We start from the raw sequence: 16065 nt of genomic DNA, 5'->3' as shown, positions 1-16065 counted from the left end.
ATGGAGGTGACATGTCAGGTGAGAAATGAATCAGGGGTGATCCCAGATTTGGGCCTGAGCATCCGGAAGGATGGAGCCGCCACTTCCTAATAGTGGAGGAGTGGGGACAAGAGCCCATTCTGTCCTTTGCCCACTCCCTGGCAGCCCCCTGCTGACCTCCACCCCAGCCTCTCTCTCAGGCCACGGCCAGGCAGGGAGAGAGTGAGGAGCCGGCCCCACCCGGGCCTCCAGGCAGGAAAGGGGCACCCAGCCCTGGCCACAGGATGACACAACACTTAATAATTTCTCTGCCAAGTTTTGCAATGGACACCCTTTATCGACAGGCAAAGGGAGAGGGATTTTGCAATCCCCCAACGGCTGATGCCAGGCCAGAGGGCCACCAGGCCACGAGCACCTTCCTGACCCACAGGGATTGAGTCCCAAACAGGCCAGCCAGGGCCAAGCCACTCTGGGCAGCAAGGGGCCAGCAAGGGAGATGTGGCCTCAGAGCCCGCCGGGTTCAAATCTCAGCCTCTCCAATCTGCTGGACACCCTGGGCTGGCCACTTGCCCTCTCTGGAGCTCTGCAATTTCTCCGAAAAACAGGAGGTAATTGAAGGGGTTCCCTAAAAAGGCACATACGCCACTCAGCACATCACCCGCAACACACCCAACGTAGCTGTTAACATTTATTGAGCACTTACTGTGCACCATCTTATTGAATCTTCCTGTTGACCCTTGAGCTGTTATTTTCCCATTCTACAGATGGAGGAAATGAGGCTCGGAGAGAGGAAGTGACTGCCCCAGATCACGCAGTCTGACAGGGTGAGGCAGGGACTCACAGCAGGCCTGACTCCAGACCCCACGCTCTACCCAGGAGCCGTTTTTAGGAAGTCACTGCTCCTCCGAGGCTGTTTCCTCAGCTGTGAAATGGGAATTCCACGCGGCGCCTCTGCCCCAGGCTTGGGGCCTGGCACCCGGAGCCCTGGGAACCCACTGTCACTGATAGTGGGATATGGACACACCGTGCTGGCCACCCAGGGCCACCGCCAGGGGGTTCACCACTGGGGGGATGTCACCGTGAGGCGTCACCACTGGGAGTCACGGCCGGCCCTGTAGGGCACAGGTGGGACACGGCTTTAGGGTCACACGTTCCACGGCCCACCTTCCCGCTATGGGCCCTTGAGCACGTGACCCCCACCCCACCCCGTGCCTCGCATCCCCCGTCCACTGGGCGCTTCCCACCCACATGTGTGGCTGTGTGCAGGGCCCAGGAGGCCACTGGGAGGAAATCCCAGTGAGGGGCACCCCAGAAGAGTCCTGTGAAAGGGGGTCATTTACCCCTTTTGAGAGAGGAGCAGAGAGTGTGACTCAGCCCAGATAGGAAGCCGAAGAGAACAGGATGGGGATGTCGTTCCCACTGGGACAGGGCCTCTGACTGCCCACAGCCCCGATGAAAAAGTCTTGCCAAAAAAGTCTCTGTTTCTTTCTCTTTTTCTCCATCTGTCTCTCCTCCTTTGGGCCTCAGTCTCTTTCCTTTTATCTGTCTCTTCCCCTCTATGTCTCTCAGACCAACTCTCTCTCATCTCTGTCTCTCCCTCAGTGTCTCTCCATCTCTCTCGTGTCTCTCTGTCTCTCCCTCAGTGTCTCCCCATCTCTCCCTGTGTCTCTCTGTCTCTCGTTCAGTGTCTCCCCATCTCTCTCTCGTGTCTCAGTCTCTCCCTCAGTGTCTCCCCATCTCTCTCTCATTTCTCTGTCTCTCCCTCAGTGACTCCCCATCTCTCCCCATGTCTCTGGACACACCCCCAGAGTCTCTGGCTCCAGTGGCCTCTCCCTACACTCTCTCTCTGGACCCACTATCTCCTCTCCAGTCCTGCTCTACAAATATTTACTGAGCTGAAGGTGTCTGGCCACCTAATTTGCTTGAAACTCTCACCCAACCCCACCTCCCCACTCGGGTCCTCCCCCAGGGGCACCCCAGGGAGTGGGGAAGGTGGGGAGCCCCAGCCCCAGAGAATGTTCCAGATGCCCCCAGTTCAGTCCATGTCTCAGGGCCACCAAACATGGGAGCGAGGTGGCCAGAGAAGGCTGGACCCCTCCTCGGTGGCAAGGACTGACCACCCCCCGTGCCCGGGGGAATGCTGATCAGCTCGAATCAAACGGGGTCCTCCTCTCCCCTGCAGTGATTGGCTTAGGCTGGTCGTGGAGTGTATTTGTGGCCTGAGAGATGGGGAAGTCTGCCAAGGGGCTTCAAGGACTGGTTTCTTCACTCTTAAGAGGACACTTCAGGGCATTTTCCTGCCTTGGCCATGGCTTTGTAAGGAAGATGCCTGGAGCTTTGGCAGCCATCATGGGGCTATGAGGAGCCAGGGTGGGGTGGGGTTAGCAGAGCCACAGAAGGGGAAGAACCTGGGGCCTCAGTAACACCCAGCCCCCCACCTCCAACTCACCCTGCCTTTATTCATTCAGCCATTCAGCAAATATTTATGGAGCACCAATTGTATGCCTAGCCCTGTGATGGGCACTGGGGGTGCAGCAGGGAACAGGGTCTGCATGATCCCTGCCTTACATTCTGGGGATGGGAAATAGACAGCAATTAAATAATCATCTAAGAACGTGTGAATATACGGCATGCTGAGGACTGCAAGGAAAGGTCCGTGGAAACAAAACCAGAAAGGGGAGTCAAGGAAAGCTTCCCTGGGAGGGGTCTTGGGCCAGCTTGCCCAGAAGTAGAACCTGAGCCAGGTTCTCGAGTGCGTGTAGCTCTGAGGAAATGCTCTTGGGAGAAGGGACAGAGTGAAGCAGGACCAGGCAGGGAAGGAGCCAAGCAAGCATGGGTCTCGGCTGAAGTCTAGCCTCAGCCTGCCCCCATTGGGAGGGACCGCTCCCTGGTATGAGCTGCACCATAAAGTTGTTTCCACCTTGAAGCCAGAGGACTGAGCTTCTGTACCCCTGACCCAGGCGGTCATAGGCTGTGTCTGTCCGGATGCTTGGGGACGGGGAGGAGATCTCCCAGATGAGGCAGCTCCCATCCAGCGAGGCAATTCTCCACCAAGGGGGCAGCTGGGAGCCTTCGCAGCGAACATCGTGGAGCAGCTGGGGGAGGTGCAGGACCCAGTGAAGGGGATCCAGGTGGGACACCACAGCCCCCACTACAGGAGGTTCCCCTAATCTGAGATCTGGGCGTTAGCTAGGCGAGGAAGAGAGAGGACAACACTCCAGTAAAGGGAGCGACATGTGCAAAGGCCTCAAGGCAAGGAGGAGCAGTGTCCACTGAAGGGAGACCAGGGTGGCTCTAGCAGAGTGAGTGAGAGAGAGAGAGAGTGGCAGGAGATGAGGTGAGAGGGGTCAGCCATCATGCAGCACATGAGAGTCGTGATAAGGACTTTTTTCTGAGGGCACTGGGGAGCCATGAGAGGCTGTTGAGCAGAGGAGGGGTGTGATCCAGCTTAAAGTTTTTAAGACTCCCTCTGGCAGCACGTGGAAAACAGACATGAGACTGAGAGTGGGTGCAGGAGACTAGTTGGGGGCTGTTGTAATCATTCAGGTGAATTACCCAAGCCTGAACTGTGGTGGGAATAGCAGGCACAGAGAGGCAGGGGCAGCGTGACGCGAGACTCTAGGAAGTCATAATAATGGTAATTATCAATCACCTGATCAGTGCCTGAGCCAGGCACTGTTCCAAGCCCTTCACAGAGAGTATCTCATTTAAACCTCAGTACCTGTGAGGTAGAAACTCTTACTATCCCTACTTTACACTTAGGAAACTGAGGTGGGGGGAGGGGAGAATGGATACTCGAGAAATGCCTCAAGCCCTCACTTGCCAACACTTTCTGCCATCCTGCAAGGACACGTCCACCCCAACCTCCGGCAGCCGGGCACCTGAGGGCACATCTGTCACCTTGGACACCTCCCTCCACTGGGGACCTGTGGGAATCATGTCACATGTTACCAACCACTTTCTCATTTCCCCTTCCTAGAGAAGTTAATGCTATTATTACCCCAAGGTCTTCCAGTCCCAGACCCCATTTCCAACCAGCCCCTGACTCTCTCCTGCCGGGTGAGAACCCGCCTTGTGTGACACCAAGACCCGGAGAGAGGCAGGGACACGCCGAGGCACCCGCAGCTGCGGTGCCTGCTGTTATCTGTGGCCAGAGGCGAGAGGTGCCCTGGGACACCTGGAGCCTCTGATAGGGTGGCCTGTGGTCCCGGCCCCTGCAAGGACAGACAGACGGGTCATGCCCAGCCAGGAGATAATCGGGACTGGATTCCGACCATTACATTACAACATCACGGCCAGGGCAGCCCCGTGGAGTTCAAGAGATAGGATGGCAGCCTCTGCTGGGGGGCAGGGGACAGGTAACCGGAAGGTCAGCAGGGTCCCTTCCTAGGAGGAATCTATCCTGCAAAAAAATGTTCAGGCTGCTTCCTTGGCGTCACTGGCTCACTCACGGAGCGCCTGTTGTGCGTCAGGTCCTGTGCTAGGCTCTGGGACACCATGGTGACCGAGCAGACCCGGCGGTGCTTGCCCTCATGGAGCCGACGCTCTCGTGGGGGGTGGCAGGGAGACATCAAATAGGGGACCCCAGAGTCACTGAGAGAATTAGGAGTACAGGATGCTGGGAAGGAGACAGCCCTGTGAGGGCACGTACCAGGGGCAGCCGGGGCATCAGGGGTCTCCCAGCTGGAGGAGGAACGTGCCACGAGGGGCAGCAGCCTGTGCAAAGGTCCTGCGGTGCACCAAATGCGGAATGTCAAGACATGGAAGTAAACCACAGGCAGGAGGAGGGAAAAAGAGTCAGAGTGACAAGGCAGAAGCAGACTCCCAGGTCCCCCAGCCAAGGTGAGGACTTGGAGAGCCCGGGGAAGGCTCTAGGCAGGGTCTGGGGTGGACGTGATCAGAGTGGAGCCCTGTGGCTCACTGGCTGCTGCACCCAGTGGTCTGGAGGGGCCTGAGCAGCTGGGGGGGTCCTAAGCCCTGAGGGTCCAGCCTCCCCCTCCAGCAGATGGAGACCTGGCCACACCAACCCCAGGCCCCCTGGCCTCCACCCCCACCCGGACCTCCAGGGGAACATTCCAGGCAGCGATTATCTCAACTCTGAGCACTAATTAGCCCGGTTTCACTTCGGGCCTTCCCGGCTCTGCAAGGAGAAGGCCCCCTGGGGAGGCAGCCGCCAGGTACAGGGTTCCCAGGGAGGACCCGAGGGGCAAGAAGGGGCCCTAGTGCTGGTTCCCGGGGCTACTGGACCTGCAGCTGGAACCCGGGGTGTGGAGAGCACACCCGATTCCCCCCGCTGCTCCTAGAGGGTACAGGACATCCTCATCTCCCTCCCCCAGCACACACAGCCTCAGGCAGCCCGGGCACCCCCACCCGACCCCCCAGAGCTCACCTCTTGCCCCTCAGAGTCTTGTTCTCTCTCTCTCTCTCTCCCCCTCCCTCCATCTCTCTCCCTCTGTCTCCGTCTCTCCTTGAAATTTCTCTCCAGATCTCTCTCTCTCTGCCTCTTTTTTTCTCTGTCTCCCTGTCTCTGTGTCTCTCCTCTCTCCCTATCTCTCTCTGTCTGTGTATTTCCCTGTCTATCTCCCCACCCCCCAGCCATTCTCCCGGACCCCAGTCTCCAGCCTGAAGCACTGGGTGGGGGAGGGGCCCGGTTGGGGGAGGGGGCCAGGGTTGGGGAAGGGGCTCAGGTCGGGGAGGGGGCCCAGGTGGAGGGGAGTGCCCCCAGCAACATGCGGGCAGGGGAGAGGGGATGGGTGCTGCACAGACCGTTCAAAACCTGCTGGTTTTTCCAGCTCAGCCCCGCCTAGGCCCCAGCCTCCCTTCCCCAGACAGCCACCCTCCCTGGGTCCACAGGAGCTGGGAGAAGGTGAGGCTTGACCGGGGGCCTCCTGGGAAACGGAAGCTGGGGTCGGAGCAGGTGGTCTGGGACCCCTGTGCCTGCCCAGCCCCCAGCCGGGAGCATTATGGCCCCATTTACACAAGGGAAACTGAGGCTCAGTAAGCATCCACCTCTGGTTTGAGGTCGCAGAGCTAACCAGGGTCAGAGTTCAAATCCAGGACTCAGGAAGGGATTCAGACATAACCAAGGGTTTCAGTGCAGTCCATCTCCTTCCCACTCCTGGGCCCAGGTTTCCTTCTCCAGAGACCACTCGGCTCCCAGTTTCCTGTGTCCTTCCAGAAAAGACCACGCCTATCTATATTTCTTTTCTTCTAGGTGTTTTTTAATGCAAATGGTGAAACAATCAAGACTGTTCTGCACCTGTTTTTTTCACTTAATGATATATCAGCAAGCTTGTCTTATCAGAACCTTCTTCCTTATTTACACCGCCTGGTGGGTCCTCCAGGAGGGAAAGCCTCCCTGCACCCAGGCAGCTCACTGAAGGACAGCCCTGGTGTTTCCAGTGTTGTTGTTTTTTTAATACAGAAAATGTTGCAGCTTTCCACACCACACCGCACACCCACACCCCCCACCCCACACACGCCCCACACAAACAGCTACTTAATTGTAGGTTCCAGTCCTGGAAGGTGGAAGTGAGTCTTACAAGGGATGAGCTCAGAATCACGGGACGGGAGCTTGTTATAACTGCACAGTTCTGGGCCTGCTCCAGACCACCCGAAGGGGGTGGGGGGTGAGGGTCCCTGGAACCTGCATTTTTAGCAAGCACCCTGGGGTGCAGGGGAGATGAATGGAGCAGAGCGCTGGGGCAAAATGGTGACCTGGCAGGCTGGCAGGCTGTTTTCAAGCCGTGTTCTTGGGGCCACGGGGCTCCTGGGAAATGCCCAGGACTCTGCCCCACCCCTTCTCCTCAGCAGCTCCCCATCACTCTGTTCATACAGTGGAAAAAAAATTAAAAAAAACACCACCATCAAAACACAACAATGAAGCTGGAAGCCAGTTGATGGAGAAAGGACAAGCCCAAGACTCCTCAGGCCTTGGAGTTACTATGTAGTGAGGCAGGACTTGAACCCTGGTCTCCTTACTCTTGGGCCAGGAGTTTTCTATTGCATTCCACCTCACCCTGGTCCAGTCTCCATCCTGCTGTCAGTCCAGTCTTCCACCCACCCACCCCTCATCCACCTGCCCACAGCTCATACCATCACCCATCCACCCCCCACTGCCTGTCTGCCTGTCCATCCATCACTCTGTCTATAGACAACACTCACCCAACCAGCCATCAACCGTCCCCCCTCCAGGATTCACTGAGCACCTACTATGTGCCAGGCACCATTCTAAGCTCTGGGGGTACAGCCATCAAGACAACAGACAGTTCCCAGCCCAGGAGCTCGCTGCCTGTAGGAGAGACTCACAACGGATACTCACACACATATAGACCTCCAGACGGGGCTCCCCTGCTGGGAATTACCTGGATTTAGGAGAGCAGGCGGGTGGGTGGTCAGGGAAGGCCTCCCGGGCAGAGGGCCTTCCCGTCGGAGAATTAGGCGATGAGTAGGAGGCAACCAAGTGAAAAGGAAGGGAAAGGCATTCTTTGCGGAGGGAATAGCATGGACAGAGGCCCAAGAGTGGAAGGAGGAATGGCAAGGTGGAGCGATGGGGGAAAAGTCATGCACCTGGCAGGAGCACAGGGTAGGGGAGAGGTGGGAGGATCACAGGGGAACGGGGCAGAAGCCACAGAGCAGAGGCCACCGGGCCAGGAATCAGTTCCCGAGAAGCTGTTCAGGAGAGATGTCGGGAAGCTGGGAAGCTCGCTGGGGAGACCAGCCCAGGCCTGCCCTCCCAGTCGGAACACCAGCTCCCTGGCCCCCCGCCAGCTCCGAGCTCCGTGCCAGTCCTCCCACTCACCTGCCGCTCCTGCCCCCACTGCTCATCCAGGGGCACCAGGCCCTCCAGGGGCGTAGGCCAGTGCGGACGGGCCCCCGCAGGCATCCCCCAGCCCCAGGAGCCCCATCAAAGCCTAGCAGGCCAGCCAACAAGAGCACCCCATACCCTCTGCAGTAACAGGATATAGTTATTGAGTGCCTACTGGGTACCAGCCCCTGGGCTCAGCACTTCCCACCAATTTCATCGTGTTCTCTCCCCGAGTGGAAGAAGTCAGATCGTGCTCAGACTCCCCCCGCACACACCCCACTACCACATACACACACCACCTTCCCACCCCCTCTCCTACATCTTTCCCCCTCACTCACAGTGGTCCCACCACACCGGCCTCCTTGCTGTTCTGTGATCATATAAAGCAAGATCCCACCTCAGGATCTTTGCATTAACTAGTCCCTCTTTCCCTAGACATCCCTGTGATGCTCTCCTTTACCTCCTTCAGGTCTTTGCTTAAATACCACCTTCTTTCAATGAGGCCTCCCCTCATCTCTCAAAGGTGACATCCCTCACACACACGTGCACACACACATGCACACCCACTCACATCAGCGTTCCTTCTCCCCGTCCCCAGCTTTAGTTTTCTCCGTAGCACTTACCATCTGACCGACTGTATCCCCCACCACGAGAATGTAAACTCCATGAGGAGGGGGTTTGGGGCTGTCCTATTCCCTGTCATATCCCCAGGGCCCAGCACAGTATCTGGCACATAGTAGGTGCTCAATTAAGTCCTTCCTGGAGCACAGCATTATTGAGAGTCTTCGGTGTGCCAGGCTCTGTCTGCAGATAGAGCAGAGAACAAATTGAAAACAACATGGAAAGTGCCATCGGAGGCCCTGGGTCCAGGATCCTATTCAACTACCTCCCAGTTGTGGGACCTCAGAGGGATTCTGGAGGCCTGAGAGGTAGCTGATCCCACAGACCAGCCAGTGCCATCCCACTGGCTCATCCCAAGGACCCTGGGACACCTGCAGTGTTGTTATTCTTCTCTGGAAAGTTTGGGCCCAGTGACAGCTAGTGTCAAATGGCCAAAGCAATGAACGTGCTTTTACACTTTTCACAAAAATACACCAGTTGACCAGAACCCACCTTGCTGGAACCCGCAATTTAACCAGAACTGTTGTGTTGCTGTTGTTTCTTAATTTCTCTTCTGCTTCTGTTAATTCATTTAACAGACATTTATTGGGCACCAAGCATGGGAACATCGTGGAGTCCCCCCACTTAGATGGGACTGATGCACAGGGACTCAGAAACAAGGAGAGAGCTGGATGGAAATGTGGGGTTGGGGGCGGAGGAGTGTGAAGCCACAAGGCAACATGCTCATTGCGTGGACACCCAGACAGATTGCATGGCCTTGGAAAGGAGGAAATTGTGCATGCACCATGGTGGACGGCACTTGAGAGTGTCGTGGGAAGGGTAAAAACAAGTCCCAGTGCAATGGATGGTGTGAGGCTGTCGAGACGTTAATAAAGGACACACATCTGGAAACAAAAATCTAACCCACGACTACATACCCAAATGGCTACAATTAACAGGTCTGATGGTTATAGGAGTTGGCAAGGATGTGGAGAGGCTAGAACGCTCATAGATTGCTGGCAGAAGGGTAAATTGGTACGAACACTCTGAAACCTGTCGATGGTGTCTCCTAAGCCAAACATACATGAACTCTGTGTCCAGAGATGACACTCCAAGGTATGAACCCAAGAGAAGTGTGAGCTTATGCCCACCAGAAGATACAAACAAGAATGTCTGTGGCAGCTTTATTACCAACAACCAAACCCAGGAAATGACCCGAATGTCCATCAACAGTAGAATGGGTTGTGGTAAATTCATACAATGGAATACAGCACCACATAAGAGTGAAGCCTGTAACAACACAGGTAGATCTCAAAGGTTCAAAAGCAGACATCCCGAATGATTCTGTTGATGTGATGTTCCAGGACAGGCAAAACAATCTAGGATGCTAGAAGCCAGGAGAGCAGTTATGCTTGCCAGCAGAAGTGAATGGCCAGGGAGCCTTCCGGGAGACTAGAAACGTTCTGTTTCTTGAGCTGAGTGCTTGTAACACAGGTGTGTACCCAGGTGACACGTCCATTAAAAAGTTTATATTTTAAAAAGTATAAAAGAAAAAGGAAAGAAAGAAAGAAAAAGACATAGTCACACAGATTTGAAAGCAACACACAAGCGAAGGTCTGGAAGTTTGCACTCCAAAATTGCAAAACTGCCCTGGGAGGGTGGGAAGGGGCTAGCCTAGGGGTTGATGGTTCAAGAACAAAACTTCAGCTTGATCTGAAATATTTTCATTGTTTAAAAGAATGGATGCATGTTTTACTGGCATCATTTAAAATCAGCGTTAATAATGAAGAAGCAAAAAGACAGGCAAGTCAGAGAAGCAACGAACAACTTTTATCTATTGCACATTCACCATGCCCCAGTCCCCAGGGCGCTACACATAGGCCAGACATGTCCTTATTTAGCCAAGTTTCACCTTAGTTCAGCCACTGAAGGAATCTGGGGGCCAGAGGACCTGGGTTGGCCCGAGGCTCTCCCTCCCACTTCCCAGGTGAGGAAACCGAAGTCAGTGAGGTCAGTGATGGGGACGCTCTGAGCATCCAATGAGACAACTCTGGTGAAAGTGCTTGGTGACCTCGCTGGATGCCACAGACTGGCCCAGGACCAGCTACACGAAAGAATTTCAGGAAGAAATTTCCAGATGACAACAGCAGAGCATAAGCAAGCTCAGGGCCCTTCCCAGCACAGGGACCTGAGTGGCGGACACACTGCTCGCCCGTGAAGCCTGCCCTGGCCCTGCCTTCGCTTACCAAGAACTTTTGCAAACACCAGCATGGAAATGAAGCGAGTTGTCTGCGTAAATTTCAAGCTGTCAGAGAAGCTCCTTTCTCCAGAACTTTCCATTCTCATAAGTCTGTGCAGTTCCCAGATGTCTGAAATGCTGGCCACTTTAACATGCTGGGGTTTGTAAGGCCTCGGGGCAGAGGAGGGTGGGGGGGCCTCCCCACAAGCTGGAGCGATAATAATACCAAAGGTAGTGGCTACTATTATTGAACGCTTTGTGTGTGCAAGCTAGATGTTGAGTTTTGCACACATTTGACTCATCAGCTGTGCTCACCAACGTTATAAGGCACAGGCCTAACATAATACTGCCAGGTGGAGCTGGGGTTCGCACCCAGGCCTGTCCGGCTCCCGAGCCCACACACTGGCCCAGGAAGGAAGGCAAAGGCCAGGAAGGAGGCGGGTGGAGGTTGGCGGGGCGCCCCAGGACAGGGAGCGAGGTTCTGGGGGTAGGAGCCACCCGGCCGGGCTGCCCTCAGCCCCACTGAACTCCCCCCCGCCACTTGGAGCTGTGCGCCTGGCCTAGAATGGTCTGTGTCAAGCAGTGGTTTCGCCATCCAACCGGGCCCTGGGGAGGCCTCTGGGAGCCAAACAGGCCTGTCCTGCCCAGGGAGTCCAGGCCAGAGCACTGGGTAAGGAGCTCACACTGGGGTCGCCCCAACCCGGGTTCAAATCGTGCTCCACCATCCACCAAGTGTACAACCTTGAGCAAGGTGCTGCTCGTCCCTGAGACCCTGTGTCCTTTCTGGGTTTTCCTTTTGACCCTTGGGTCCAAAGGGCTGAGTTAGCCACACTCCCTAATCCGTGGCATGCTATCATCCTTGTCCACACCAGGCTTCTCTCTGGTTTTGTGTATTTATTCCCTTTAACCCCACTCCTGCCTGCCTCATTCTCCTACGTGTGATGTGCATCTTTAATTACTGTGTTTTTTACCTTTAAGTTGAGATCTAACATGTACAGTAAAGTGCATGAAGGGAGAACATCTTAAGTGCACACAGTCTAATTAATTCTTAGATACGTATAAATCCAAGTGACCTCCACCCAGATCTTAACTCCTCTACCTCACAGAAGGAACCACTATCCTGACTTCCAGATTCATTTAATCTGTTCTGGAACTTCATATCCAAGGAATCACACAGTGTGTGGTCTTTTGTGTCAACATATTGCTTTTAAGATTCATTCATATCGTGCAAGAGTCAACAGTTTACTCCCTTTTATCGCTGAGTTGTATTCCATAAATGGATGTACCACAATGCGTTTATACCTGCTTTCTTGTTGAAAGACATTGGTTGGTTTCCAGTTTGGGACTATTATACATAAAACTGCTATCAATATGCTCACAGGTCTTTTTGGACATATATTTTCATTTATCTTCAGTATATTGAAGGTGGGGTATTTTGTTTTGTTTTGTTTCGTTTTACCAGGTTTTGGTACAATTTCAAACTTACAAAAAAATTACTAGAAGACTTACAAGGAACTCCAGGATATCCTTTGCCTAGATTGTTTATATTTTGCCGCATGTACTATCTCCTTTTCTCTCTATTTATATTTTTTTCTTTTGTCCTCTGCTATTTGAGAGTCAGTTATAGACCATGATGCCCTTTTACCCCTACACCCCACAGCATGTTTCTCCTGTCCCCTCATTATACACCTACCACACAATTATCAAGTTTAGAAAATTTATCATTGATACACTACTACCATTGAATGCACATGCCACACTCAACTTTCCTCAATTGTCTCCAGAAAGGTCGTCATGATTTTTTTTTTTTTTCTGATCCAGCATCACACACTTCCTTCCATTGTATTGAGGCTCTTTCAGGTCCTCCATCTCCCCTTGATCTTCAAGACCTCGACACATTTGAGGATGACAGGCAGCTATTTTGTAGCAGGTCCCTCCCTTGGTTTGGCTGATGGATCATCCTGCAGTGATGCAACTTTGCAGAAATACAATAGAAGTGACACCGCACTCTTCTTATGCTTGCCACCCAATGGCATGCAAATTATGATTTGTACTATTGCTGGGAAATAAGGATAATAAAAGCTCCCACTTCATATAGCTTTGCAAGGATTAAATAAGACAAAGCCCATCCTGCTTTGCTAATTATTATTTCTCCCACTTTGGGAGGGAGGTCCAGGCATGGGGTAGAAGAACAAACACAGGGCTGCCCCTCCCTCAACCCGTCCTGGGCCCGTCTTCGCCCTGCCCTCCTGGAACTTACAACCAGGATACAAAGAAAGTCACGGACACACGGGAGCCTAGGATTCTAGTGGGAGCAGACTGGAGTCCCCTTGTGCTGGCTCAGCCTGACCCCCCAATAGTGAAGGGAAACAGGCCCACTGAGGGCAGGGCCCTGCCCATGGCAACAAAGGGAGCCACTCAGCCGGTGGGGTCTCAGCCCAGGCTGTGGCCCCTACACCCCAGTGGGCCACCACCAGGGCAGTTTTGGGTTGTCACAACTGAGGGAGGGGGCTACCGGTAGAGAGCAGGGATGCTGCCAAACACCCTACAAAGCACAGGACGGTCCCCCACAGCAGAGAATGATCCAGCCCCAAATGTCAATAGTGCTGAGGTGGAGAAGCCCTGCCCCACGCTGAACCAATGTCAGAGCCGGCGAAGGGGTGAACCCCTGGGCAACTGCTGCTGCCCACTTTCCACCAGGACCCAACCGACTGCAAGGAAAAGGCAGGTCTGGGCCCTTCGGCAGCAGCCAGGGCCTGAGAAAGGGCATCCGCATTCCACCAATGGGGTTTTGCCAACTGTCCATTTATTTCTGAGTCTACACATCAGCGCTGTTGGAGAAGGCTCTGAGGACATCACAAGCTCCAGGAATCCAGGGAGAGGGAGCTCATGGGGGTGTCAGGAGGCCCAGCCTAGAAGTGCAGGGTGTAGGGAATCTTTAACCACCTTTGACAGCCAGATTGGCAGTCACACCCCAAGACCCTGCCATCTTTTCTAGGCTCTGATTTTTGAGAATCCAAGGTTCCAGGTGGGTGGAAGCAGAGAGAGTCAACTAACCCTGGCACATACAATATTCTCAGTAAATGATTAGTTGAATAAATGAATTGTGATGATAATTTATACTCGTTGAGCACATACTATGTGCCAGGCCTGTTCTAAGCACTTTGCAGTTTCACCTCATTCAATCCTCACCACCCTATGCAGCAGGTACTGTCACTGCCATTCCCATTTTGCAGAAGAGGAAACTGAGGCACAGAAAAGTTGTCATTTGCCCAAGTTCACAAACTGTTAAGAGGAACAAGAATGAACAGTTTCCAAGAATGAAGCTGCAAAGGTACAAAATGTAACCTATTGGACACAGTGGTACATTGCAGCATTATCTGAAATAGAAAAAGATTGGAAACAGTCTAAAAGTCTCTCCAAAAGGGACTGTTAAATAATTATGGTTCATCCATAAATGGAATATTATGGATGGAAAATTCTATATCTCTGATGTAAACAAACCCCAAGATGTATTGTTGAGTGAGAAAAGCAAAGTACAGAACATTTTGGAAAGTGTGCAAATATGATATGTGTGTATGTGCACACTTGTGCTCACATAGACCATCTGAAAAGAGGAAAAAATTGTGGGAACTGCAGTGACTTCTGGGAAAGGGAACCAGGAATCTGAGGAGAGGAATGGGAGGGAGGGAGACTGGTTTTTCACACCTTTGGGATTTTGAGCAATGTGCATATTTTATGTATTCAAAACTAAAATTAAAAATTAAAAAAACAACTCATAGATGCCCCAGGGGAATTGACGTGGCAGCCATGCTCGGAGTGAGTTCATCCACAAGAAGGGCGCAAGGTGTGGGGGTCAGCACCGGAGCAGGATGAGGAGGGCATCTGATCGGGGGCAGCGGGAGAATAAGGGGAGCCAGTTTTCTCACTGTCAGAAATGAGAGTTGCTAATATGGACAGAGAGAAAACTACAATGAATTCTGTGGTGCTGGACTGGAATTGGAGTTAGTGTAAGCTTAGTTTTATAGCTAGAGGGATAGACAAATTAGATGGATGGATGGATGGACGGATGGATGGACAGGTAGGTAGGTAGGTAGATTAGATAGATAGATACATAGATACATAGATAGATACATAGATACATAGAGAGATGTACAGATGGATGGATAGATAGAAAAATAACACAGATGAAAATGTGTGCATCTAGGTACACACACACGTACAATCCTTAGTTTTATCCTCTGAAAGGGCCTGGGAGTAGTGACACCCCAGCATCAACGAGCATACCTGGTGACAAGATTTTGGTTTCTAAATACCATTCTCTGCTAAAAGGGCCTAGGACTCCTTGGAAAAATTACTGATTCCAGGATTCAAGCAGGGAAAGTACTAGATGAGCCTGGAATACCTTGTGCCAGAAAGTAGGGAAGTGCTCGAGGAATGATGGAGACATGTCAGAAGGGCACAGAATCCAGCTAGAAGGAGCACCCACTGACCAAATCTAGGACTACTTGGGCATCCAGATAAATTATAATAATTGTAACAATATTGGATACAATCCATTGAGTAAAATAGAGTACCATGAATACATTCTGATTAAAATAAATAGGTGATTGAAAGTTTGATGAGGAACAACATATTCACATAGTTTCAAAGCACCTCCCCACAAACATGTATCAGTTACAAAGAGGAACCAGCAGACAACTCCTCAATTACGTCATCAGAGTGAACATCGCCACCAATGAGACAAATCACACCCTGTGCCACCTGCTAGGATGCAACAAGGACAGAGCATCACTTCTGTGATTTTCCTGCCAAAGATGCATAACCTGAATCTAAACATGAGGACATACAGACAAACCCAAAAGGAAGGGCATGTGACAAAATAAAACACTGACCTGTAATTCTCAAAAGTGTCAAGGTCATAGGCCATAAAAGTCCAAGAAAGTCTGAGGAACTGTCCTAGTTAATTTAAAGGGGATGAAGGAGATGTGACAACTAACTGATTCCAAACTGGGTCCTTTTACTATAAGGATATTAATAAGGGCAATTGGTGAAACTCAAATGTTTCTGATAGTAATTTAGGATGCTAGTTTCCTGATTTTAATGGTTATATTGTGGCTATGTAGGAAAATGTTTTTATTTGTAGAAAATATACATCCAACTTCCAAGAGATGATGGAACAACAAGCAGCAATTTATTATCAAAACTCCATAAAAAGTGTTCTTTGTACTGTTATTTGCAAATTTCCTCTAAATTTGAGATTGTTTCCAAATAAAAAGTTGGGAAAAAATAGACTTCGTGGGGAAAAATAGGAAACAAAATGAGATCTAGAGTTGAATACCATTCATATGAATTAAAACACACACTCACAGCATTTTCTATGATGCCATAAGACACTCCTACGTATATGCCCAGGAAAATATGTACATATGTTCACCAA

Source organism: Choloepus didactylus, chromosome 19, assembly GCF_015220235.1.
Source record: "Choloepus didactylus isolate mChoDid1 chromosome 19, mChoDid1.pri, whole genome shotgun sequence".
Classification (NCBI taxonomy): domain Eukaryota; kingdom Metazoa; phylum Chordata; class Mammalia; order Pilosa; family Megalonychidae; genus Choloepus; species Choloepus didactylus.
Note: the sequence above shows the minus strand (reverse complement) of the source record.